Source organism: Chiroxiphia lanceolata, chromosome 1, assembly GCF_009829145.1.
Source record: "Chiroxiphia lanceolata isolate bChiLan1 chromosome 1, bChiLan1.pri, whole genome shotgun sequence".
Taxonomy (NCBI): Eukaryota; Metazoa; Chordata; class Aves; order Passeriformes; family Pipridae; genus Chiroxiphia; species Chiroxiphia lanceolata.
This window is the reverse complement of record NC_045637.1, coordinates 23,651,018-23,676,872: the sequence shown is the minus strand read 5'-3', so window position 1 is coordinate 23,676,872 and position 25,855 is coordinate 23,651,018. Positions and strand designations below refer to the sequence as shown.

General features: G+C 41.0%; 1 protein-coding gene across 2 annotated transcripts in view; it reads left to right on the top strand.

The window, feature by feature from the left end:
- The first annotated feature begins 6,154 nt into the window (after window positions 1–6,154).
- CPQ (carboxypeptidase Q) overlaps window positions 6,155–25,855 on the top strand; it is a 154,551-nt gene continuing 134,850 nt past the window's right edge. For both annotated transcript variants that reach the window (XM_032706580.1, XM_032706589.1), the window contains exon 1: window positions 6,155–6,242. The gene's annotated coding sequence lies outside the window, so the exon portion shown is untranslated. The remainder of the gene's footprint in view (window positions 6,243–25,855) is intronic.

Genomic DNA, 25,855 nt, shown 5'->3' with positions numbered 1-25,855 from the left:
TCTGCAGGAGTACAGACTATTTTCATCTTTATGCCATTACAAAGCTTCCATTATTTATATTTTAGTATTCCCATTCTGTTATGTTAAAATGGTAAATAAATATGTATTTACCACTTGATTCAGTTTATAAGTTTATTTGTTGCAACTTGCTTTTCAATGCAAATTGAGAATTCATTATGAATGCATAAAATTAACACTTTTTATAAAGCAAAATTTATTAGGCCCATCAGAACAAAGATTAGCAAAAACATTTTGACTTTAAAGCATATGTAATTATTGTAACTTATTTATTAGGCAAAAGCATTTCTGCTAGTTATTGAATTGAGTAATTCCAATCACAATGTCTGTTAAGACTTCAGAAGCAGCAAGTCTCAATCTTAGTACTCTTCCAACTTATGGGAAAAAAAAGAACAAAGATTCCATTTTTTCAGCTTCTAAGTGGTTTTATAAAAAAGAAAAAAAAAAAAAGCCTGAAAAGTTAAAAAAAATATACCCACAGAAGAGCTATCAAAGAATCTACAGTTTTCTTTTATCATCTCAAAAATTGGTTACAGGTGCTTAGCGATGTGACTTCTCCCAATTCATGGTTTGATTTTTGTAACAGCTCTGGCAGTAGAAATCATCAATTTTTCCCTGCCAGTCTATGCTTTTTATAAGACACATTCAGCACTAAAAGCTGTGAGGAATTTTACTTCAGCCTTTCCTGATGGGACTTTTAATGCAGATTCTGAAACTCCACAGACTTGTTCAGCTTTGGCTCTTCTAAGAAATGCTGTACCCGTCCTTAAAGAAGCAGTATATTCTTTTACACAAGTTCTCAGTATATCAACTTTTCACTTTTCAGCATGTTTATCAAAACTTTCCAATTATGATCAGACAGACTTTGCAAATTTGAGTAAGAATCATGCCATTTTCTAAATATAGAGGATCAGGACTCCAAAACTTTAGTTAGTTTTGGTAGTAACACATTGACTCTCTTGCAGAATCACAGTTTTTCTGAAGTTTAAATTATGACTGCTATATTATTTCCTCTTGGCTAGAGCAGCCTGTTCAGAGTCTTATAGTTAAATCTAGAATGAGGTAGTGGTGAAGCTTGGTCTCAAAGCATGAATCCACACTGACTGGAAACTTATGTCTGCATTCAAAACCTGTCACAAAATAACACACCTCTCACTTTGGGGCCTGTTCAGATGATAACAAGCTATTTTAGCACTCAGTTTCTGTTCATCTGTCTAGTATCTGCCACTCCAAGAACACTCCCCTTCCCCATAAACTGACTGGCTGAAATATTGTTACCAAGAGAAGTCACACTCCTGCTCAGCCTCCCATCTGCCTCTGTTAGATGGAGATTTTATTGTCTCATCCTGTATGAACACTGTCTGTAATGTGTTCATAGAGAATCATAAGGTGTTTTGGGTTGGAAGTGACCTTAAAGATCATCCAGTTCCACGCTCCCTTCTGTGCAAGGGACACCTTTCAATAGACCAGGTTGCTCAAAGTCTCATTCAATCTGGCCTTGAACACTTCCAGAGATGGGGATGGGGGACTGTTCAGTACAGTTCAACTCAGCCCAGTTTGGGCCAGGGAGTTACTGTGTTTTCATGCAGGTTAATGGGGTGCAGCGGATGTCCTTTGAGCCTGGAAGTCACCATTACAGTAGACGTGTTAGTAAAAAAAGGGCTGTATTGGTACACAGCAGGATAGAGGATTCCCTTTACCTATGTCCAGAAATAAAAGATGTATTTTATCAGCATTTTTAAAAGTATCCATGGATTTAAACTTGTTTGGGACAAATATGGGTTGAATAAGTTGAATTTGGATTTTGAGTAAGTTAAACCTGGATTTCATCCTCACAAAAATATTGAGAAGAACACAGGTACCAAGCTCTCGTGGAGAGAGTTGCTGAGAGAAACTATTTATAATTTAATTACTTCATTATAAGAAAAGCTATTTAGAGCTATATTTAATGTACTTTTAATGCAAATATATGATAATTGATGTCAAACATTCAAATACCTTTGCTTTGTAAGCACAGGAGTGAAGGCAGACCCGTCTATATCGCTGGACCAATTGCTACCTGCTGGAGATCCAGAAGAATGCACAGAGAGGGCTCCTTGTACCTCTGGTTTTACATCAGGTGCCCATGCTCTGTTCTCTGCCCATGGCTGCACAAGTCACACAGGTTATAAAGAGGTTCAAGTGGAAACATGTTTCACCAATTCTCACAAAAACCCAGGCCATTGCCCCTGTCAGAAAATTTGTAGTAGTCTGCAGGAGAAATACCCTGCCAGACTATGTCTTTTACTAGCAAGTTTTGCTGCCAGAACTTTTGTGGGAACATGAGTTGCTGACATTTTTATGTCCCTGGAGCATGTGTGTTCATCACTGCTTTCTTGAGATGCTGCATGCCCTTGCTGCAAGAGGCTGTAACAGCAGAAGGGCTGCTGCACGCAGGGCAGGGACCCAGGGCTCACAGTTGCCAACATTGCTGTGCTCTTGGAGCATGTGTACAGTGGCATGTTGGTGGGTGTTGTTCAGAGAGGAGATTTCCCTTTGGCAGGAGAGGATTCAGTTTGTTGGCTTGCATCAGCTTAGTATCAGAATGCATGGAAACTTGAGGCAACTAATGCTGAGTTCTGATAGTAAACCTGCATTGCACTGGCCATGCCCAAGTTAAGACACGACTCAAGCAAGTACACCCTACCAACCCACTGCTGGCAGATATTCTGCTCTCAGCTGATGATTTGCTCATGATACCTGAAAAAAAATGAGTCTCTGACACAGCAGCAGAAAAGCAAACAGAACTGTATAAAAAATACTTGCTTTGAATTGCTTGTTATTTTTCTTTCACAATGTCCCTATTTTTTCCCCATTCTTTTCACTGTTAGGATATATTTATTTGCTGCTAGGCTGCCTCAGTGGAGACATTTAAGTCAGGGTCAAGCTTAAATGCTTCTTCCTAGAAGGAACTGAAAAGCATTGATTCTTTGAAACTTCGGACTATTTGTTTTCAGCTCTTTTAACTGGAAAATAAGAGGAAATAAGAGCTAAAGTTTGCATTAATTAGCAATCCATATTTACCTGCCTACAGTGCAAAGCAACAAAGAAAAACTTTAAATGAAGAAAACATCTTCTAGTGGTACTAAAATCCAATGTGGACCTAGAGGAGACTTTTGGGAGACTGAGAAAAAATAAAAAGTGCTTTGCCAAAGTAAATAAATGTCATAAAATAAAAACTGAGAGCATACTTCTAAACAAGGGTAACTGGTATATTGGTAATTCCTTCAGTCTGGTACAGTGTGCTCCCACTTCAAACACCTCTGGTATTTGGACCTGTGCTGGCAGCTTTTCAAAGGAATCTCGTACTTTCTTCCCTCCCCCTCCCCACTTTGCATAATAATTAGTATGCGAATATGCTTGTGATTTCTTCTTATTTTTTTAATGAAGTCACATTTCAGAGACTTCAACAAAGTTTGGAGCTCCACCAAAGCAGTTCTTGGTCCAAAAACCATGCAGTCTAAACAGAGTGGAAAAACAAAGCACAGCGAAATAGCATCATCCATCACCCCCATCCTGTGCAGGAAGGAGCACGGTACCAAGCAACTGTCCTATCAGAAGAGATTCAAGATGCATTGAGGCACTATCCTATGCCTAGCAGCACACTTCACCAGTTGCTTCATATGCTATATAATAGAAAGGGAAAAAAAATCCAGTAGTAAGAAATGTCATCTGTCTTCACTTTAGGTTCTATTCCCCTTTCCATGAGTTAGATACCAGCTTATTCCTTGAGGCATCAAACTACAATCAGATAATTCCGATTATTTTTGACATTCATATATATCCAATCCCTTTCTTGAATATTATATTTTTGACTGTTACTAGCAGTATAATCACAGCAATCTTGTAAAGATGATCCATACAGGGACCTCCAAGCACCTGACAGTCTTTATGAGTTCAGGAGCATGCAAGATGGATGACACCAGCGATTTCTGGATGGTAGGGCTAGGATTTTGCCCTTCATAGTATCTTATGAAGTTTGGGAAACTGAGCACAGGTCTCCTCAGCTCCAGCCTCTCCCTAATTTACAATTACAGTCCTGAGGAGGAAAAAGCAAGCAATCCAAAAGTCCTGAAGCTGCAAACTAAAGGAAAACAAAACTAAGTATTTAGTGAATAATACAAAATAGGAGAAAAGCATGTAAGAGATGGGTGTAAGGGAAATACCTTTCCCAAGGCTAAGTGGGTATTGATGTATTTAAAACCTGTAAACAGATGTATGCGTGCTGCTGGCTGAAGAGGCTTGAGGGGTGGAGCTCTAGGTTTGTTGTTATGCTTCTTTATTTGCTCTTATGGCTTCTCTGGCAAGGACAACAGGAGACAAGAACAGAGTGCTCTCTACCCTCTGACTTGTGATTAATGACAGCGACACCAAGATATTTCCATCCTTCTGACTATTCAATGGAGGAGAAAAAAGGTGGCCTATTATCACTCATCCTTTTGATTTCTTGGCTGTGGAAGGATTAACAAAGGGAAAAACTAATGGGAAACCAGTTGAGGGAAGTGATTTAATTATAAAGGGAGCAAAACAAATCACTCCCAGGAATCAACCAAAATCCTAAATTCAAATACTGCCAGTACCATTTTACATGAGCTCGTTCATGCAGACCTGTCCTATGTTCTCTCTCACTGGAAGTAAAAAGGAAGGCCATATTTTGGTATTTAAGTTCAAGGTGTTGTGGGTGCAACAGCCAACCTTCAAGGATAGAATATTTTCTTGCATGACTTTCACTACTTAATCACTGTGTATATCTCTTTCCAGAGGTACAGTCCTAGATGGATGCTTACAGCTTATACTAAAGAATATATAGAATGTGCAGGAAAGAGGCAGCTAGACAGGCAGATCTACGACAGACTTTTACTTGTGTAACATTTTTATTGAATCATTTATTTTGTTACCCTCAATGGAACAGGACTCTCAAGGACTGTGGCACTTGGAGAAACATATTGTTGCATCCCACCAGCATGCTCCCTGATCAGTATTGTAGAGGACACAGTCCCATCTGCAAAAATGTACCATTATGATTCTGCACTGAAAAATACAAGTGAAAAAATACAAATGAGTCACCTCAAATAAACGGGTGGAGGAGTCAGGTTGGCTCGAACAGCCATTATCTTATAATAAGGTGTTTCAAATCCCTCCTCAAGGTACACACCCATGAAGCTCATTAGTATAACAGTCATTTCACTGAGGCAGAAAGTTCATGAATATTGGAATACTGTGTTGAATATTAGAGGGAAATTTTTCACTGTCTTCTTGCTACAGCAGCTTTTTGGAAATGCACCAAGGGCTTTGATCCTAAAAACACTTACCTCTAAGCACCTGGGTAGTCCCATTGACTTTAACAGAATCAAACGAGAGCTTTAATTCAAGTGTTTGCAGATTAAGACCCATGTTTGTAATTTAAGATCTTATCTACAGAAGAAGTTGCACTCATTTACCTAAGTGTTTTTATAAACACACCTTGATTTAAGTGAGTGCAATGTTACTTGTGCAGGCGGCCACCATGTAAGGAGTGGTGGCCCTACCTTGGTTCCGAATAGCAGGAAGGCAGCAAAGGCTCTCAGATAGCTGGAAACCATCAATGAAGTACACAAGAATAGCCATGTTCTGAAGTACCCAGGAGAAGGACGCTGCCAGCAGGAAAAGCTTCGCATGCTTCATCCATTGTCCGTGTGCCCTTGCACCTCTATCACACCTACTCTGTAAAACCACAATCATAGTGGTCATCATAGAATCATAGAATGGTTTGGGTTGGAAGGGACCTTAAAGACCATTTCGCTCCAACCCCCCCCGCCATAGGCTGGGACATCTTCCAATAGACGACCCTGCTCAGAGCCCTATCGAACCTGGCTTTGAACACTATCAGGGATGGGGCATCTACCCCTTCTCTGGGCAACCTATTCCAGTGCCTCACCAGCCTCACAGCAGCGAGGCTCTCACTCCCCTGCAAGGGCTGGTGACGATGGATGAGAGTTTTCAGGCCTCCGGGGTCTGGAGGCATTTCCCGAACCGGGCGCGCCGGGCCTCGGGACGGGCTGCCAGGCGCCACAGGCGGGCACCGCGGGCACCGGCGGGGCCGGGATCGCCCCCGCCCACCCCCGCGGCGGCTCCTCCTCCCACCGTCCGCCGCCGGCCGGGAGCCAGGGCTGTGCCGGCGCCGCCGCCCGATCTGCGCAGGGAAGGTGCGTGTTTGCTCTGCCCACCGCCGCCTCCTCCTTCTTCATCTCCTCCTCCTCCTCCTCCTCTTCCTTCTCTCAGGGAATCCCCACTCGGGAAGCGCTCCCCGAGCGCCCGTCCGCCGGGCTGCAGCGTTCACCCGAGGGCCGGGGCTTCGGCTTCGGCTCCGGCTTCGCAGAGAGAGGCACGCTGGCCACCATCGCCGGCGCCTCGGTGGGGCTCAGCCCCGTCTCCTTCTCTTGCCGAGGCCTCTCTTTGAAGCCGTGCAGCGTGTGGTGCCCCCCCGCCTCCGAAATGGGGCCCTCGGCCGCCGGGCCGCAGCCCCGCGTGGTGCCGGGCCAGCCCTGCCCGGGGACGTGCGCTGGGGCCCCCCAGCCCGGCCCACCTCGCTGAACCCACTGTCCGCCCTTCGCCGGAGGGGTGACTGACACTAGCAAGGTCGTCCTTCAGGAGCACGGACGTGCCATCGCGTGACACAGCGGATAAGAACCTGGGGGTGCTGGTCGACAGCCTACTGAAAATGAGCCAGCAGTGTGCTCGGGTGGCTAAGGCGGCCAAGGGCATCCCAGCCTGGATCAGGAATAGTGTGGCCCGCAGGACCAGGGCAATGATTGTCCCCCTGTACTCGGCACTGGTGAGGCTGCTCCTCCAGTGCTGTGTCCAGTTCTGGGCCCCTCACTATAGGAAGGACACTGAGATGTTGGAGCAAGTCCAGAGAAGGGCTGCGGAGCTGGGGAAGGGTCTGGAGCACAGGGCCTATGAGAAGCAGCTGAGGGAGCTGCTGGCAAAGAGGAAGCTCAGGCGTGACCTTAGCACTCTACAACTGCCTGAAAGGAGGGTGTAGCCAGGTGGGGGTTGGTCTCCCAGGCAACGAGTGACAGGATGAGAGAACGCCAGGGGAGGTATAGATTGGATGTTAGTTCGGAGGAATTTCTTCACGGAAAGAGTGATCAGACATTGGAATGTACTGCCCAGGGAGTTGGTGAAATCGCTGTCCCTGGAGGTGTTTAAGGAAAGACTGGACATGGCACTTTGTGCCATGATCTGGTTGATGTGGTGGTCATAGGTTGGTCTGGAAGATCTCAGAGGTCTTTTCCAACCTAATTGATTCTGTGATATGAAGTCATTGTTTACACTCTTGTTCCTCTTAGTTTAAAAACAAATATGGACCCAAAGTTGAAGTTGGCAGTCACACAGTGCTTGGGGGATGCATGATCGGCATTAGGCGAAACACAGTGCTCTGCTGTGATCCTGAAATGAGCAGAGCTGACAGCAGTCACTGACCAAAAGCTGCGTCACTGCAAGTGGATAAACCCCATAAATACAAATGAGTGCATTAGATATTTAATTACGTTTTATGGCACACCTCATAATGAAGAGGTCCCAGCATGTAAAGTGGTTTAGCGCTTCAGAGTAAGAGTTTCTAGTAACTAGTAACCATTAGGTTTGTCTTGACAGGTCTTCATTTTTCAAAGACCACCTTTTTCAATTTGATCCAAAGAGGAAAAGTATATAAAAGAAGCATTTTTTATATGTAGATACAATTTTTATGTATGTGAATATGCATATACATATTTTATAGAAGTACTAAAATGTATATGAGTGAGAAAAAAGTGAGATACAAAAAAACATGAAAAAATGTAAGTTCAATAGGCTGAACAGATTTGACTAAGGAAGCATTAGATACGAAGGAGCCTTTTGAATCTGGTGGTTATGTCTGACAAGTTACAAGTCTGCTCAGAATTATGAAAAAGCAAATTCAAAATACAAGGACAAGAATTCTGTTTGCTTGTTAATTACTTGTTTCTTCCTTCCCTACTGTTTTGGGGACCTGACTTTCCTAAGTGCTACGTGAGCACCAGAAACACCTGCTCAGACAATGCCATACACAAGCACCTAAAATCCTATTTTCTTGTTTAGTGAGCCTTAATTTTCAAAATTTTGTCTGTCATTTTCACTGTTCAAAATTAGGTTGGTGTTACTGTTTCTGGAGGTACTTCCGAGACTGTAATGTATTGGTGAAAGGGGAACATGTGAGAGTTTCTTCTTAAGAAGCATACTTGGTACAGCTGTAGAACAGACTCCCTGTGTGCAAATATAAAGACTGCTTATATCTTCATCTATCTAGAATATATCTCTCTTGATATATCTAGCTTGAGAAAATTCATAAGATTTAACTTACGGTGACAAAAGTTGGCCTTGATTTTGTTCTGGTTAGTTTTCTGCCAGGATGAAGGATTTTCTTAAAAGTCTTTCTCATGCTTACCTACTGTCAGTTCTTAAAATCACCTTCCAGTGTTGTCTGGTGCTCCCTCTGTTAGATTATTATTTTTAATAAAACCTTAGACACTTCTTTCCACAAAGAAACCTCTCAAAGCCTGCCATGTATATGAGAGTTCTTACATCCCTTGTTTCCTTGTAAATTTTGTCTCATTCTCTTAGGCATATCCACCCTATCTTGGAGAGCATTTATAACTTGTGCCTTGGAATCAGTTTTACTTTACTCAAACTTCTATCTTTCAGTTGAAGTCTGTGCAGATAAACTTGGATCAAAGCCACCACAGCTTTAGAGATTCATACAAAGGCTTTGTCTTAACCAATCTTGTTTCTTGGTGTTTAAAATATATATAATTCTTTTGAACAGCAGAACAATAAGATACAAAATCAGATAAGAACAGATTGCAAATCTGGGCTGGGAAAGAACAACCTGGTATTGACCCCTGTTGGGAGACATCTGTTAGAAAAAGCTCATATAAATTCTTACTTGTTTTATAACACGTTTTTGCAAATGCCTGCATGTCTTTAATGCCAAATTGAGAAAGGAAGCAACTTGTAATATTGTTATTGGTACAATTGCACAAACTCATAATGCACATGAGATTCTTTTATCTATTCCTGCTATATTTTATAGAATTTCATGTCTTCAGATTGAAAACTTTGCCTTGTCATTTTTTTCCTTCCTTTCCAGTTGTGGGAGGATGAAGGATGACAGTACATGTAAGAGATAGCAGCTGCAGGGGTGAAATATTTTGCTTAAAGAAGTACTTTGTGCGTAGAAATGTACTAAATGATTACAATCTCGAAGCTCTACAGTTCTTTCTGTTCTGTCTCAACAGGAAATACTGTCCGTCAAAAACTGCATTGCAGTAATCTTTCACTTTATGTTACCAAATGTCTGCAATAATTTCAAAGTAGTGAAATAAATGTAAGTTCTTACTTCAGCTGACCTCAAGTCACTTTTATTTCCACTGTGATGGCAATAGTGAATTTTTAGCTCCAATTTGTAATCTCTTAAATGCCAATTACTTAAGTCAGTATTTCTGACAGAATGTGTGGAGAATGTTTTGCTTTTTTTTTGTTTCAGTTTTACAATAGAAGAAAAGATTGTATGTCAGCTTGAGAAAAATGTTAACCTTGTTAGCCTGTAGTTTTAAAAAAGGATAATTTGGGTGCCTTGATCTTACAAGAGACTTGATTTCTGTTTTTGAGATAGGGAGAATGCACCAATGTGTGTAGGTTTGCCTTTAGTTTATTTATTCATTTATTGACTTATTTTTTTATTTAGTGGAGAGTATTCAGACACCTGGCTCATTTGGATATTTTTTTTCCTGTACTGGTATTAATAGTAGTAATATTTTCTCAGACTCTTTTAAATCTAATTAACATGGATCTGTTTGATGAATTTTCCCCCCAGTGAGTGAGAGAAAAATTGGAAAATCCCTTTGGTGCTGTTGCTGCCAAAAGGGATTTGGTCAAAGTACCCAATGAACAGATATATGGATTAAAATACATCTCTAAGACTTTATTTATGCATTTTTGTAAAATGTTTCTCTGTACTATGCACTGCAATCAGAGGTATGGCAAAAGACCTATGATCTTAAAACATGACTTTAAAAGATACTAATGCTGTTTTAAAAAAGAAAAATGTCACTCAAATTTATCTTAATTCTCGAAGATAAATTTTAATTCAAGAGTCTTTATGTTATAGTGACAAAAGGTTAATCACAGGTCACCTAACATTTTTTGCATTGTAGGAGTAAGATTTATTTTAAACTTGCCTGAGTGACCATCCTGCATTTGGTACAACAGTGAATTTTTGCCAGATAAGAATTTGCCCAAACCTGTCTTGTGACCCCACAAATGCAGCATCTTTTGCAACTGAGAATTGTTGTGACTCTTTTGAAGCCTGTCTTAGTACTGATATGAGTGTTCTGATTTTAAGTCTATGTGTACCGTTTGGGTTTTTTTCCTTTCTTTTTCTCTAGTTACTGGTTAAGGTGCCTGATCTTAAATGTAGTGATAGTACATTTCCTACTAGAACACTCTGTATGAAAGGGAATGAGACCACTCTTCCACCCTTCTGCAAATTTTCTGTCTTTCATCTGCTACACATACACTGATATCCTGTGCCTTTAATTTTTTCTCAGTTTTTTTTCAGAAGAGGCACTTGACTGTGAATTTACCTAAGACAAGTGAGTCAAAAGTAATTTCGTGTTTCAAGTGGCTCCACAAAAGGAGCTTATATAATATTATGCATGTATCAATAGTCATTTGAGAAAGAAATGTGGGGGTTTTGAGTTCTTAAAATCAGATCTGAGCCAATTGACTCCAAAGGGAAAGCATCCACTATTTTATCTGTAATGTTTGCAGACCAAAGCATAAATCTGATTTATCTGTAGTGGTTTCCCCATCTACTCAGCACAGGTTTTGAGATTAGCGTTTCTGATCCTGTTGATCTATACTGTTCTGAGTCACTGGGCTCACCTTCTATTTCTCTCTGTCATGTTCTCCTGTACAAGATGTGAGTGCTCTTCTGTGGCAGACTGTGAAACACTTACTGGAGTTTTAGTTTAATAAAATTTCCTTGTTGCTGTGGAAGCAGAAAGAATTGTAAGTTACTAATTTCTTAAAGATTGATCATAGGATCATTTTTAAGATTGATTCTGTTTCCTGCTGTGGGCTGTTAATACTTTCTCTTATGACAACTAGGTAGGGCAGAAAAGTACATCGCTAATCTTGGATAATCTCTTCAGTGCAATACACAGAGCAGACAGTTTCTGTCTCACTGATGCACTTTGAGATACTCTAGGAAAACAAAGTCAACTTTATTTTAATTACTTGTCTGGTTTGGTTGTCTTGAAATAGCTGTTGAATTAGAAATCTCTAGAGGTTTTCCAGAAACAGAAAAGTCTCAGGAATAGGCTTGGAAAATTCTGTGCAGGCTCTGAGTTACTGCACTTGTCCGTTTTCCTGCAGCTGCTGCAGAGCTTTCCATCCCAGCCACCCATCTATCCCTTGGATTCTCAACCAGGTAGTAGTGGTGGTGGAAAGAGCAGAGCTGTTTGCTCCTCAGACTGCAGGGACTGTTGCAGTCCAGTCCTCCTGTGAGTAGTACACCTTCATTTTCTCTTTGGCAGTAACCTGCTGGTACTAATGCTTGTTATTAATTTCTGCAAAGTATAAATGTTTTTCACTGGATTGATTCTCAGATCCAACTTGCTACTGATCATATGGATGAGGTTCTGGTGCAAGTGAATGGCAGTTTGGAGGGCAGAACCACTATAGCTGGGATTCAGATGGACTTGTATCACAACTGATCTGAATCTTCTGTGTCTCACTCAGTCCATAGGCTGGTAAAATACACCTACACCAATGTTAATACAAGTTGCTACAGCAGCTAAGGTCTGTGGTTCATGCTTCATTTTGGACTTAGGTCTTATAATTGAAGAGAAAACTTGAAGAAAGAGTGCTAGTGAGCCAGGAGTATTTCTGGCTGCCCTTCAGAGAGTAACCGAATGAGGACAGATGTGCTTGTTTCCAGCAACTGATGCCACCCAAGTCAGCAGATACATCTTGGTTTGCAGTGCTCTGGTGTACAGTACAGTGGTTAAAAAGACCTGGCATAGCCAAATGCAGCGTATCCAATATGGATGGATCATACAGGGCTCTTTGGTAGTTGTCAAATTTTGGACTGTTCCAGTGGATCTGGTGGTGAAAGAGGAGAAAGTGGTCAAATTGGAAGAAACTTGGAGAGAACAGCTTATACTGAGTGTCAAAACAGCCCTTAAAAGCTTACTGTGCTCACAACAGGTGACAGCAGTGTCTTTAGCTGCACTTCTAAATTTTGATTTGGGCTGCGAATTTTATGTGTCAGTGAAAAAAGAGTTGGGTAGAATAGTACTATTATCTTTCTATGTTTACGACTGGAAGCAGGTGAGCTGAAAACTCATTTGCAAGTTTTTTTCTCTATAGCAGAAGGTGCTGAGTGGTGTTTCTGTTAGCAGTCCCCTCACTGCTCAAAGTAGGTCTGAGTTTTTGGCTCAGAATATTGGTTTTGAGTAAAGATAATACTTCTGACACAAGTTATTTTGTGTTATAAGTGAACAAGACTCTGTGCTTTCTCTAGTATGAGAGTTTTGTCATGGCTAGAAATGATTTTTTCCCCCACATCATACTCTCCTGTGTGATGATGTTTATGAAACAAATTTCTGAAAATTGCTCTATGGTTTAAGCTTTTAGGCTGAAAGAAGTCAATGCATGTTTTAAGCTTTATTTAAGGAGCTGTCATAATCAACAGTCATGTGTCCTATGTTTCTTCTATCCAGATTGTATGACAAGTTTTTTTTTTAATGTAGAAGTATAAAAAAAACCATGCAATGTGAATCCTGTTTTGCTGACACTGGCTTTAAGTCGAGGGTGAGCCCAGCACTTAAAAACCACACGATATATTTGTCTGTAAAGCATATCTAATGTTTATATGCTTGGTTTCGGTTGTTTTGTTTTGTGCTTAAACCAGTGCAATTTTCTTGTGATTCTGGTGCATCCCTCTCAGCTAGCTTGTCTTTGTGTTATATACCACACTCTTGACAGTCCCAAAATCATGCCTTTACAGTTTTCAGGGGTTTATGAAAGTAAGAGCAGTTACGTTTTGGAGGAGTTGTAGTCAAATTTTCTGATTTTTTTCCTCAGCTTTCACATGCTACTATGTATCTGCTTTGGCTTTTCCTCGTTGTTGTAGTGCTCGAAGATATGAACTCTGTTGCTTTTGTTCTCAGCGCATCTGTATTAGAAACAAATGTATTCAGAGGAGGGAGTTGGGGCTGTTCAGTCTGCAGAAGATAAGGCTCCAGGGATACCTTATGGTGGCCTTTCAGTACCTAAGGGGGGCTTATAAGAAATATGGAGAGAGACTTTTTAGCAGGGCTTGATGTGACAGGACAAGAGGTAATGGCTTTAAATTAAAACTAGAATTAGGCTAGATATAAAGGAGGCATTTTTTACACTGAGGGTAGTGAAGCTCTAGGACAGGTTGCCCAGGGAGGTGGTAGATGCCCCATCCCTGGAATCATTCAAGGTCAGGTTGGATTGGGCTCTGAGCAATCTGATGTAGTTCAAGCTGACCCTGCTTGTTGCAGGGGGGTTGGACTAAGTGACCTTTAATGATGCCTTCCAACCCAAACTATTCTATGATTCTATGTTGGCTCTTCTCTGAAAATCTGCAACACACAGCCTGGTTGAGCAGCTGCAGACAGGAATGGGAGCATGGGAAAGTTCCTTTGAAGAATGTTATATAAAAATAACTATTGGGATCTTATCAGTATGTGAACTCTGTATAAAAAACCCCCAGATGCACACTGGATAAATAATAATTAAGAGTAGGCACCTGTCTAATGCAGCCTCCCAAAATAATCAAAATGAAACATGCTGTCTTACACTGACTGTCCCTACAGACAAGTGCAGGCTTGTTGGTAAATGTGGATTAAGGGGTGTAGGATTATTGTTGCCAGCAGATCTGTTCCAATGGGTGCCTGGGAAGTTGTCATCAGGGATCAGGATTGATAGATAATTCATTGTCCAAAGCACTATTTATGTCCTAACCTGGCTTCCAAATAGTGTCAAAGAAGAGCTTTCTGAGGAGTGACCCTAATATGGGAATCATGGAAGGCACATGTGGTGAGACTGTTATCCTGAAAGGATCAGCACTTCATCAAGAAGTCATAGATAACTATTTGGCTGCTTCTGAATGAAGAAGCAGTAGTAACTCCATGTGACCTCTACCTCATCAATTGCCTCTACTTGTAAGCTGATATATTATGTGATAAGATCGAAACCAAGTGTAAGCAATCCTCCAATACCATTTTCATATTAACTTGGAATTGCATTTAGTTCATGAAAGGACTGACACTTGTAACACCTGGATTTACTGAAGGATGCAGAGGCTCCATTTTTTTCTCATATTAGTAACACCAGAGCCCCAAATGTTAAATAGTCTCTTTACTCATTCTGTGGATAAAGCCCTCTGAATTTTACGCAGTTATGACAGTGCAAATATGAGGCTTTGAAAATCAACATTTATAGATAAATCAGAGTGCCCTAGGTGGGTTGTTTCTGCAAGCTTTTGTGTCCTCAGTGATTGGTCGTCTGACTAGAAACATTTTAAGGCCATGTTCACAAAGCTGTGCTTACAGAAGTCTACTTAGGAGGTAGGATAAAAGCCAACGGTGTCTTAATACTCTGGGATCCCTGCCCAGTTTGATAACACTATGTCTGAATAGCAATTTAAAGAGTATCTAAATAGCTTCACTTTTTATTTTGTACCAGGCATAACTTGTCCAGCCAACCCAGGAGGAGTTTGTGGCTGTCACCTGCAATAGCAGAATCATATAATCATAGAATCATAGAATCAGCTGAGTGCCACATCCAGTCTCTTTTTAAAAATCTCCAGGGACGGAGAATCCACTATTTCCCTCGTTAGCCCATTCCAATGTCTGACCACCCTCTCTGTAAAGAAATTCTTTCTAATATCTAACCTAAACCTCCCCTGGCATGACTTGAGACCATGCCCTCTTGTCTTGCTGATAGTTGCCTGGGAAAAGAGACCAACCCTCACCTGGCTACAACTACTCCTTTCAGGGAGTTGGAGAGAGTGATGAGGTCTCCCCTGAGCCTCCTCTTCTCCAGGCTGAACAGCCCCAGCTCCCTCAGCCTCTCCTCACAGGACTTGTGCTTGAGTCCCTTCACCAGCCTCATTGCTCTTCTCTGCACCTGCTCCAGCACCTCAATATCCTTCCTGAACTGAGGGGCTCAGAACTGGACACAGTACTCCAGGTGTGGCCTCACCAGCGCTGAGTACAGGGAAAGAATCACTTCCCTGGACCTGTTGGCCACACTGTTCCTGATCCAGGCCAGGATGCCATTGGCCTTCTTGGCCACCTGGGCACACTGCTAGCTTATGTTCAGCTTCTTGTCAATCCAAACTCCCAGGTCCCTTTCTGTCTGGCTGCTCTCCAGCCACTCTCTCCCCAGCCTGTAGCGCTGCGTGGGGTTGTTGTGGCCAAAGTGCAGGACTCGGCCTTGTTGAACCTCATCCCATTGGAATCAGCCCAACTCTCCAGCCTGTCCAGGTCTCTCTGCAGAGCCCTCCTGCCTTCCAGGTGATCGACACTCGCCCCCAACTTAGTGTCATCTGCAAATTTACTGATGGCGGACTCAATCCTCTCATCTAAATTATCAATAAACATATTAAACAGAACTGGGCCCAACACTGATCCCTGGGGGACACCACCAGTGACCGGCTGCCAACTGGATGCAGCCCCGTTCACCAGCACTCTCTGGGCCTGGTCCTCCAGCCAGTTCCTAACCCAGCACAGAGTGCCCCTGTCCAAGCCGTGGGCTGCCAGCTTTCCCAGGAGTATGCTGTGGGAGATGGTGTCAAAGGCTTTGCTGAAGTCCAGGTAGACCACATCCACAGCCTTCTCCTCATCCACCAGGTGGGTCACCTGATCATAAAAGGAGATCAGGTTGGTCAGACCAGGACCTGCCCATCCTAAACCCATGTTGGCTGGGTCTGATCCCTTGTCCATCCTGTAGGTGCTGTGTGATTGCACTGAGGAAGGATAGGAGGAGCAACTGGGGTATCAAGTGAAGCTGTGGGCTCTCGGGGCTCTGCTTGGCTGAAGTCCCTGTGTACCTCCTGAGCTCAGGTGTAGTCACTTATCTGAACCTGGTGGGTTCTTAGCAGTTAGTTTTTTGAGTTGGTTTTTTCAAAGATGGCCAGTGTAAAAATTTCTCTGTGTGTTGGCTTTGCCTTATGCAGTCTGAACTGTGCAGAAATCCTTAAGACCTAGGAGGAAACTCCTGTCTGTTTTGTTTCCTCACATGCTTTCTTGGCATAATTTAATCTCCGAGTATTATTGTTGAGATGCAGTGTCAGAATCATGTCAGTGCAAAGTCAGGGAGATATGTTAACATATGCAAATATAGAGTTGATCACATTCTGTCACTGTTCTCACTGTACCATTGGTGTGTTTATTCTGTTTTAATTGTCTGTAATTTTTTCTTATTTTTTTTTTCTTTTTCCACTTTGATTTCCAGTTGACTTTTTGTAATATGACCATTTGCTTCACTGCAGCAAAAGCTTTTGACTGTCTCTTCCTGGTAATGTCAGAAGAAAGGGCCTGAGTGGTCATGATAGTTGAAATGTCTTTCATGTGGCAACTGAATCACTTGGAAATGTCACTTCTGAGTTCCTCCTCTTCCAGTTGTTTGTCCATTTTGCCCGTTTGTAGTTGTAAGACATGTTTGTCTCAGTGCGTCTGTGCAGTACGTAGCACTGTGGACACTGGTGATAACTGGAATGCGTTGAACATTGCTTGAAATAAAAAAATTAATGCTGATAGATGTCTGCCATCATAGCTGAATTTTTTTGTCCTGCAATAGCAAAATATTTTGATAATTTTTTGTCTTTTAAATGGCAGTAAAAAGTAATTAGAACTTAAATACAGAATCAGAGCTGCCTTATGCACGGTAACTGTAGTGCTCCATGATCAAATGTATGCTGCACTGGGGAGTAGCTCTGATGAAAAAGTGGTGGTGGAGCTTTCCTCCACATCTGAAAGAGGTCTAGTTTTGCTAATGTATTTCTCAAAATTGGCTGAAAACCAGTTTTCTCTCAAACTCTTTTAAGTCAAGTCTATTTATCTTCCTTGCAGTCTGTTGTTTGATTTGGTTCTTTAGACTTTTTAAGCTTCCTTTTTTTTTTTCCTACATTTCAGTGCAATCTTCAGTGGGATGGTGGCCCCAATTGTACATTGTCACTGAACTGTAGTAACTTGTTTCTAATGTTGATATGTTGGAATACAGTATGATATTTGAGTACCAGTATTATGCTCTAGTGAACATGATGAAATCATAAATTACATACTTCATATCTCATTGAAATTAATATCCTTCCCCACCCTTAATATAAGTAAAGAAATGTGTGCATCATAAAGATCATTTTTCTGTCAGTTGTAATGAGACATTCTTGATGCTGTACCTTTTTCATATAGTTGTATTTACAAATTCATCCTTTGTTTCTCTTGAGAGGGAAGATTCAGTGGGTGTATCCTACAGTAAGGAGGGAAAACACTAAGATATCAGTTTGCAACAAGTCTAGCAATATGCTCACCAGATTTCTCAGCTTTGCGAAACTGCTTGAATGTTGTTACTGTAACAGTATGAGGAACTTACCTGTTCTTGTAACTGTAGAGAAAGACTGAAAAAAAATTGCAAAGAAGTTTAAAAAAGTTATTTTTAATCTGGAAATTTTATTTACTAGTATCCTTACATATCTTATATTCAGCATTGCTGAAGAATTATTGACTTAATTTGGAATTGTTGGTATTGGTATTGTACATTGATATTGTAGGTGTATGGAGTAAAATAGCTAAAATGGTTGGATACTTTTGAAAATATTGGTATTGCCTTTTTTTGATCTTTTTCTTAGAAGTGTTTAATAATGTGCATAACTTTTCTCTGAACTTGTTACTTAAAATGTAAAATTTTGTTCCATATACAAAGCAAAAAGTGCTTTGTAGGTGTGTGGTCATAGAAGCATATTATTCTTGTCATGTATGAAAATCCTAAGAATATAACTTAGGAGTTTCTAATTCTGGAATAATGTAGGTAGGTGCAAATATCATCTGGTATAATTTTTGTTAAGGACGGACAGGTCACTTCATCAGGAAACTTGGCCTGTTGCACTGTATTATGTAATTAACAGTTACATTTTACAATTGCTTATTTTGGTGATTTCATTTTGGCAAATATCCTGACGCCTTGTACTGTATGGTCACCTTTAAAACTGAGATTTAATTGTTGGAAGGAGACACTCAGTGTTTGTATCTGCTAGCCAAAATACAGAGCACCATAGAGCATACATGCATTCTGTAGGGCTGAACAGCCTTCTACCACAACGCTGCTTGGAGGAGCACCGAGACGTGCCTACAAGTGCCAGACACATGGCAACTTGATTCCTTTTGGCTTTCAGAGAGGTGGCAGATCAACCTGTGACAGTAACAGCCCTGCACTGCCTGTTGTCAACAAAACTTGGTTTGCTCCTGTTACAGTGTCCATCAATCAATTTTATGGCTTTTGAGCTTTTGCTATCCACAGATATGGCTTGGTCGTTTGGTTATGGCTCATACCTTCTGTTTTAGGCTTTCTCCTGGTATGAAGGTACGTTTCATCATTTGGCTGGATGCAGTCTACTAGTCTTTCAATAAAAACTCAGAAAGAAAATATTTAGCATCAGAACTGTGGGAATAATTTAACTCAATACAGGATATAAGATGTCCTGTTGAACCTGTTTTCAGAAAGAAACTTAGTTTAGAATTTTGGGTTATAGAAATATTGGGCCTTGATGGCAATTCTTGCCTTTGGTGCCCATTAATTTGAGGCCTCTTGTTTTTCTCTTTCGTGTACTTTATTCTTTTCCATAGCCTGATCCATCTCCTCAGATAACAATATACAGAAAGTACAGAAGAGGTTGTAAGAGAAGATTTCTGTGGTTATGTTGCTCCAATAAAAAGAGAGTGCTTTTAGGAAAGACTGAAAGAAAAATACGCTCTTCTGAAGAGTTTTTGTCTCATTTATGAATTTTGTGAATAGACAGAAGATATGTGTCTATTCCAAGAGGCTTTACAATCAAGAAAGGTTTCCTAAATTAGAAAGAGACCACTAACATTTTGTCTCTGAATGGATGTGTGTGAATATATTAATTTTTTTTCATAAACCAGTCTTTCTATGTCTGAAGGTAACCTGTCTTGCTTTTTGCACTAGGGCAATAGTTGTGGACTTGCAGGAAGTTGAACATAAAAATACCAGGTAGTATAATTGCAGCCCTATTCTCATATGTTTTAATTTAATTGTCCAAATCTTTCCCACCCTCCCCTCAGCTGTCTTTCAACACTGTCGGCTGGCTTTAGCTATGTACTTTGCCATTTATTGTAATATGAACAACACTATATTTCGGTGTCATTGATTCCTAACTGCCTTCCATTCATTCAGTATTTCTGTTCTATTCAGTTTTTCTCATCTGAAAATCCAGCTGAATTCCTGTCTTTTGCCTCTGAAAAGATAACGTTCTCCCTTTTGAGAACTGTTTGTATTTTACATACTTATTAAGAAGAATAATGTCAGCTGCTACATGGCCAAGGCACTGTTCAGTGGTTGTGGGATTTTTTGTTATTATTAACTTAATTTTTGTCTTGTCTGTCACTGCTTCTTAGGCAAGTAGCTGACTGATCATTTCTGTAGCTTTGCTGGTACACTACCTTGCACATGGATTATGGTGGGATTCTTCAGGATTATTGCCATCTGTTTTAGCAGCAGCTACTGAGTAAGATTATATCAGGGTAGTCTGTTATTATTCTGAAGCTTGGAGGTGAAGAGAGAGGGAAGAATGGCTCCTTTTGCTGCCTCCTTCCTATGTTAAGATGCAGTACTTCCCCCATGCTGACTATACATAGGGTATCAGCTTCTGCCAAATGGGGAGCTAAGACTGCAGTGTCTCTTGGCATGTTTGGACTTTCTCAGTCCTAATCCTTAGACTTTTTAAAACTTTTTACTTCCTATTCTGTCCACATAAGTCAATATCACTACTTGAGCCTATCTGGTCCTAAGTTACACTTATCTTTCTAAGGATTTCAGTATGTATCTTCAGTTGTAGCAAATCAAGGTAATTCTTGGTAAGTTGATAAAGGTAAAACAGCTCAGGTATTTCCTTTGGTGTTTTAGATTTTTTTGTCCAAGTAATAAGATTATTCAAAGTCTTTTATCTATATCATGTTGTACTATTCCTTTTCTTGGTTTTAGATGTCAAAAGGCTAATTTTAAGGAGTTTGTAATGTAAATGCTAGCTTTGACTGTGTGTGTTCCCAAACCCAGGATTTTCCAACTGATTAACTGTTCTCCCAGATAAGGAATCTTGACAATTCTGGAAAAGCAGTCTTTGAAGAATGTCTGCTTTTCTGCTTCACTCTTCAAGATCATAAAGCTTGTCCCCCTGTCCTCCTTATTTTTATCAGTGATGGAAGAACTCTCTGACTTTATTTTTAGGCAGAAATCTCCTCCTCATTTTGCAAGTTCACCTAGCCTTCCAGCCATCCTACTCCACAGCTGTCACAACAAACTTTTTTCCAATGCTATTAAATGTATCAGACATCACTCTGCAGCATGTGAGTTTGTTACCCTAGGGCTTTTCAGTCTATTCTCATGTCATCAAAACCACTGTGTGATTGCATGATTTTCTACATTCCTTGGAGGAAAATCAAATGGTATGTGGTTAGGAAACTGATAGATACTCTGCAGATATAGCAGATCTCTAGCAATTAAGTGGTTAATACCCTCAATTTATTGTTTTCTTTCCTCCATTTCCCATAACCGTGACTCCTGTGAACTCTCTGTATCCTTTTATCTGTATTTGCAACTGGGATTTTGGGAAAACTTTGCCGCACTGGAGAAGCAGCAGTGCTCTAACTTTGTTAATCCTATTTTTGTACCCTTTGCTCCTCTTTCTCTTATCTGATTGCTGTGGACAGTGTTCTCATCTGAGAAATTCTTTGTCCTCTCAGTCTCTCTCTCTCTCTCATTCTTTTCCATCTGTAACATTTAAGTAATTTATACTGTAATGATTTTAGTGGTGGTAGCACCAGTTAGCCTAGTTACAGATTGGGCGTGCTAAACCTCTTTTCTATAAGGGCATCATTAAAAGATGAAGAGCCCGATGATCTTGCCCTTTAGCATCAAAGACAGCAGTTAGCAACAGACAAATGGACCAGACAATAGGTAGGAGCATCCTTAAAGTAACTGCTCTTAAATGTATCTTATGACATTCTCTGCACTACCAGCATAGTACTGTAGTATAGTACATATATAGTACGTATATGTAGTATAGTACATTTCGTTCTCTTTCATACTCATTTGAACTGGAAAAGACTAATTTCCTGTCTTTAATTTCTCTTTTTCTTCTGCATACCTGCAACTTTTCTTCTTTGTTTTTTAAAATCCTTTCAGCTTGTATTTATGGCCTGCTTTCATATTTTGAATCTCAGATTTAATTTGTAAGACATATTTTGAGCTCTAGTCCTAACTACCTGTTTAAGCAGTGTCAGCTGCAGCAGATTGTGCAGGCCCATGCCTAGGCAGGTTTGGAATATCTCCCCTATGGACACTGCACAACCTCTTTGGGCAACCTCTTCCAGTGTTTAACCACCTTCGTAGTGGAAAAAAAAAAAGTGCATTCGTGTGTGCAGATGGAATTTCATACGTTCCAGTTTTTGTCCATTGCCTCTTGTTCTGTTGGTGGGTACCACTGGAAATAGCCTGGTTCTGTCTTCTTTGTTCCCTCCCATCAGGTATTTATACCCAGTGATGAAAACCTCCCTGAGTCTTTTCTTCTCCAAGCTGAACAGTCACAGTTTTCTCAGCCTCTTCTCATAGGATAGACATTCCAGTCCCTTAGTAATCTTTTGCAGCCCTTTGTTGTACTCTCTCCAGTATGTCCATGTCTCTCTTGTACTTGGAAGCCCAGAAATGAACAAGTACTCCAGGTGTTGTCTCACAAACACTGAGTAGAGGGGGAAGATAACATCCATGTGCTGGCAACACTTCTAATGCACAGCCCAGAAGGCTGTTGGTCGTTGCCAATATGAAGTTGCTTTGCTGACTCATTCTCTACCAGGCTCCTTTCCAGCTGGATGTCCCCAGCCTGTCTTAGGGCATGGTGGTTAGTCCTCCTCAGATGCAGGACTTGAACTTCCTAAGGTTCCCCCCTGCCTGTTTTCTCATGCACTCTGAGTGGCAGCACAACCATTGTGTACACAGGCACTTCTCCTTACCTTCCTGTCATCTGCAAGTCTATTGAGGCCACAGTCTGTCCAAGCATCCAGATCATTAATGGAGATACACACGAGTACTGGACCGAGTATGGACTTTTAGGGGACACCACTGGCTACTATTTGCCAACTAGATGTCCCACAAGTAATCAGAATCCTCTGAGCTCAGTTGTTCAGCCGATTTTCAACCCAATTCACTAAGTATATGTTATATACATATATATTTATGTTATATGCATATATGTATATGTAGTATATCTTCCAGCCTATACTTTATCAGCTTCCCTGAAACCTTTAGGGAGACTGTCAACTGTCTTCCTAATGTCAAGGGAAACAATACCCACTGCTCTTCCCTCTTCTACCAAGCCAGCAATTTTGTCCTAGAAGGGTATCGTGTTGATTAGGCACAATTTCCCCTTGGTAAATCCATGTTAACTATTCTGAGTCATCTTCTTGTCCTTCATATGTTTGGAAATAATCTCCAGGACTTTTCTCCTGTTCCTTTGCCAGAGCCTGATGTGAGGTTGACTGATCTGTAGTTCCCTACATCTTACTTCTTGAAGATAGGAGTGACATATATAATATATATAAATATAATGGAGAGTGGCCTCACAATGACATCAGCCAGCTCTCAGTATTTGTGGATGCAAACCATGAGGCCCCATGAATTTATATATGTAGTTTTTTTGACTTGGTCTTCCTCCACCAAGGGTGTGTCTTCCTTGCTCCAGACCCCTTTGAAATGTTCTGCTAGGATTTTGTAGGATGTAATCTCTCTCTTCTGTGGAATACATTCAGACCATTCTCTTCCCTCTGAGTATGGATCCATGTACCGCCATGCCTGGTTGGCCCCTATCTGCTTCATGAACAGTTAAATACATTGATCAATTTTGACTGTCCTATTATTTTTTATTTGTTTGGCTGGCACTGTGATGTTCATTTTTTGAGTCTTAACTAGTTAGATATGCAAAAATAAGTAATCTCCTTTCCTAGATGATTCACTGGGGGTGATAAAGTTGCAGACAGTGGGACAGCAGGTGTGCGATCTTTCCCTGAGATAGCAGTAGAGTGATTCCTGTGTTTCAGTCCGAGTATGATGTTGTTTTACCTAGCAGGGAATTATTTCTGATAGCTGCTTCTGAACAGATTATGCTGGACTGTTCAAAGAAAGCACAATAAATTACATTCCCATTTTTGTGTCCTTGCCCAGGGTTTGAATTAAGTTACAATGCATTGGCAGGTAGTAAAATGCTGTGTGAGGTAAAAGTATGTTACATCCACAAAAGCTGTGGAAACATGTCTGTTCTCAGTGTTCAGTGGGAAGTTCCTGGAAGAAGTACAGTGCTTAAATGCAGCTCCTCTGGGGCAGCCTTTGGAGTAAGGATGCTGCTGGTTTTGAATGAGGCCAGAAAAAACAAAGAAAGCATTTCTTAGTTAAGGGAAATGTGATAACTGCAGTTTCATTTCTTCACTGAAAAAATGCATAAAGTTGGCAACTGGGACCTCTTTGAGGTGGTCAGTGCTAATTAAACAATCCCCCTGTGTTTTCTGTGTAACAGTTAAGTGTGTCAGCTTTGTCTGATAGATTTTGCAAACCCTTAAACAAACAAAATACCAAACCTTAGGTTTTTGAAACTAACTCTACAAAGTTTTTGTCTTACTCCATTCAGCAAGAATTTCTTATGGCAGAAATCAGATTATCTTGCTTGCTTCTTTGTGCATGATGAACTTGGCAAAAATCATCATGCGAAAATGAGCACAGTCATCCTGAGAAAATTACTGATGTCTCTAGCAGAGGATGTCTATGAGCTTGTAATTAACTGGTCCAAAGGGAAAGAACATGGAGAATGTGCAGAGCATAGCAATAAAAATGCACTGATACCCTCTGTGTAGTATAACCAAAAATAAACACTAAGTCAGATTATAAATGGCATTTTGCAGTTCTCAGGCAGTGTCCTGAGATAACCCAAGTCTTCTGCTCCTGGTTGTGTAAGACCTTTGCCCTGTCTGTCTCACAGAGAGAGATGAAATCTCTGTGATAGATTTGTCATTCACAGATGAAATCAGAGATGGTTTCAGAGATGGTTCTTCACTACACTGTGAAGAACTTGTTACTTCCTTGATCTCAATTTTAGAGGACATTTGAATAGTTAAGGAGAATAGCTTAATGATCTTATACTGCTAAAGCTATTGTTAGATTGCTATTTGTGAAAAGACCCATATAGGCCTATGGAAGGCTGGAAATTTGTGCTGGTTATCATATGAGCTAGGATGGTAACTCCAAAATGCTTGTGTGTGTGTTTTTTGTGGGTATTGGGGCGTTTTTGTTTGTTTGTTTGTTTCTGAATTTGGGTAGGTTATGGATCCTAGAAATGTGGTTTCATACTTTCACTCTTTCTGTGCCTTATTTCTGTGTTGCACAGGCAGTGTTTCAGATGGTATCTTATGGATGCATGCCTGGTGGGTCATCCCCCCTTTTTGGGAGATGATCAGAAGCTCTCATAAATGTTGTGGGTTGCCTCTTCTGTTTCCATTGATGAGGCTTTGCTTCCAAGTGCCTGTACACTAATATGCACAACATGGGGAATACATACAAGAAGTTAAAGATCCGTGTGCAGTTGCAGGGCTGTGATCTTGCTGGGATCATGGAGATGTGGAGGGATAGCTCACATGACTGAGATGCTGCAATGGATGGATATATGGCCTTTAGGAAGGACAGACTTGGAAGAAAAGGAGATGGAGTTGCCTTCCATGTGAGAGGATAACTGTAGTACTTGGAGTTCTGCCTGGGTATGGATGATGAACCGAGAGCTTATGGATAAGGATTAAAGAGCATACCAGTATGGGTGACTTTGTAGTAGCTGTATGCTACAGGCCACCTGATCAGCAAAAACAAGTAGATGAGGCCTTGACAGCTAGAAGTAGCTTCTCATTCACAGGTCCTGATGCTTATGCTGTACTTTACCATCCCAAGGTCTGCTGGAGGCTCATCACAGCAGGTTATAAGCAATCCAGGAGGTGCCTGACACAGGGTATAGAGAAGCCAGCAAGGAGAGGTGCTCTGGTGGACTTCAGACAAGCAAAGAAGGGCTGGTTGTGGTATGAAGGTCAAAGGCAGCCTTGACTGCAGTGTCCATGAGATAATGGAGTTCAGGATCCTAAGAGCAGGCCAAAAAGCAAGATCACAGCACTGGACTTCAGGAGAGAAGATTTGACCTCTTCAAAGATCTGCTTGATATAAGTCCTGTGGGATAAAGCCCTGAAAGAGGGAGCAGGATACAAAGAAAGTTTTTTTAGTATTCTGGCTTAGTTTAACCCCAGATGGTAACTACATACCGTGCTGATACACACTCAGTCCTCCTCCCACCCCTCAGTCATACAAGGAGGAGAAAGAAGTACAAAAACTCATGGGTTCAGATAAGAACAATTTAATAGGTGAAGAGAAGTAAAGTATTATAATA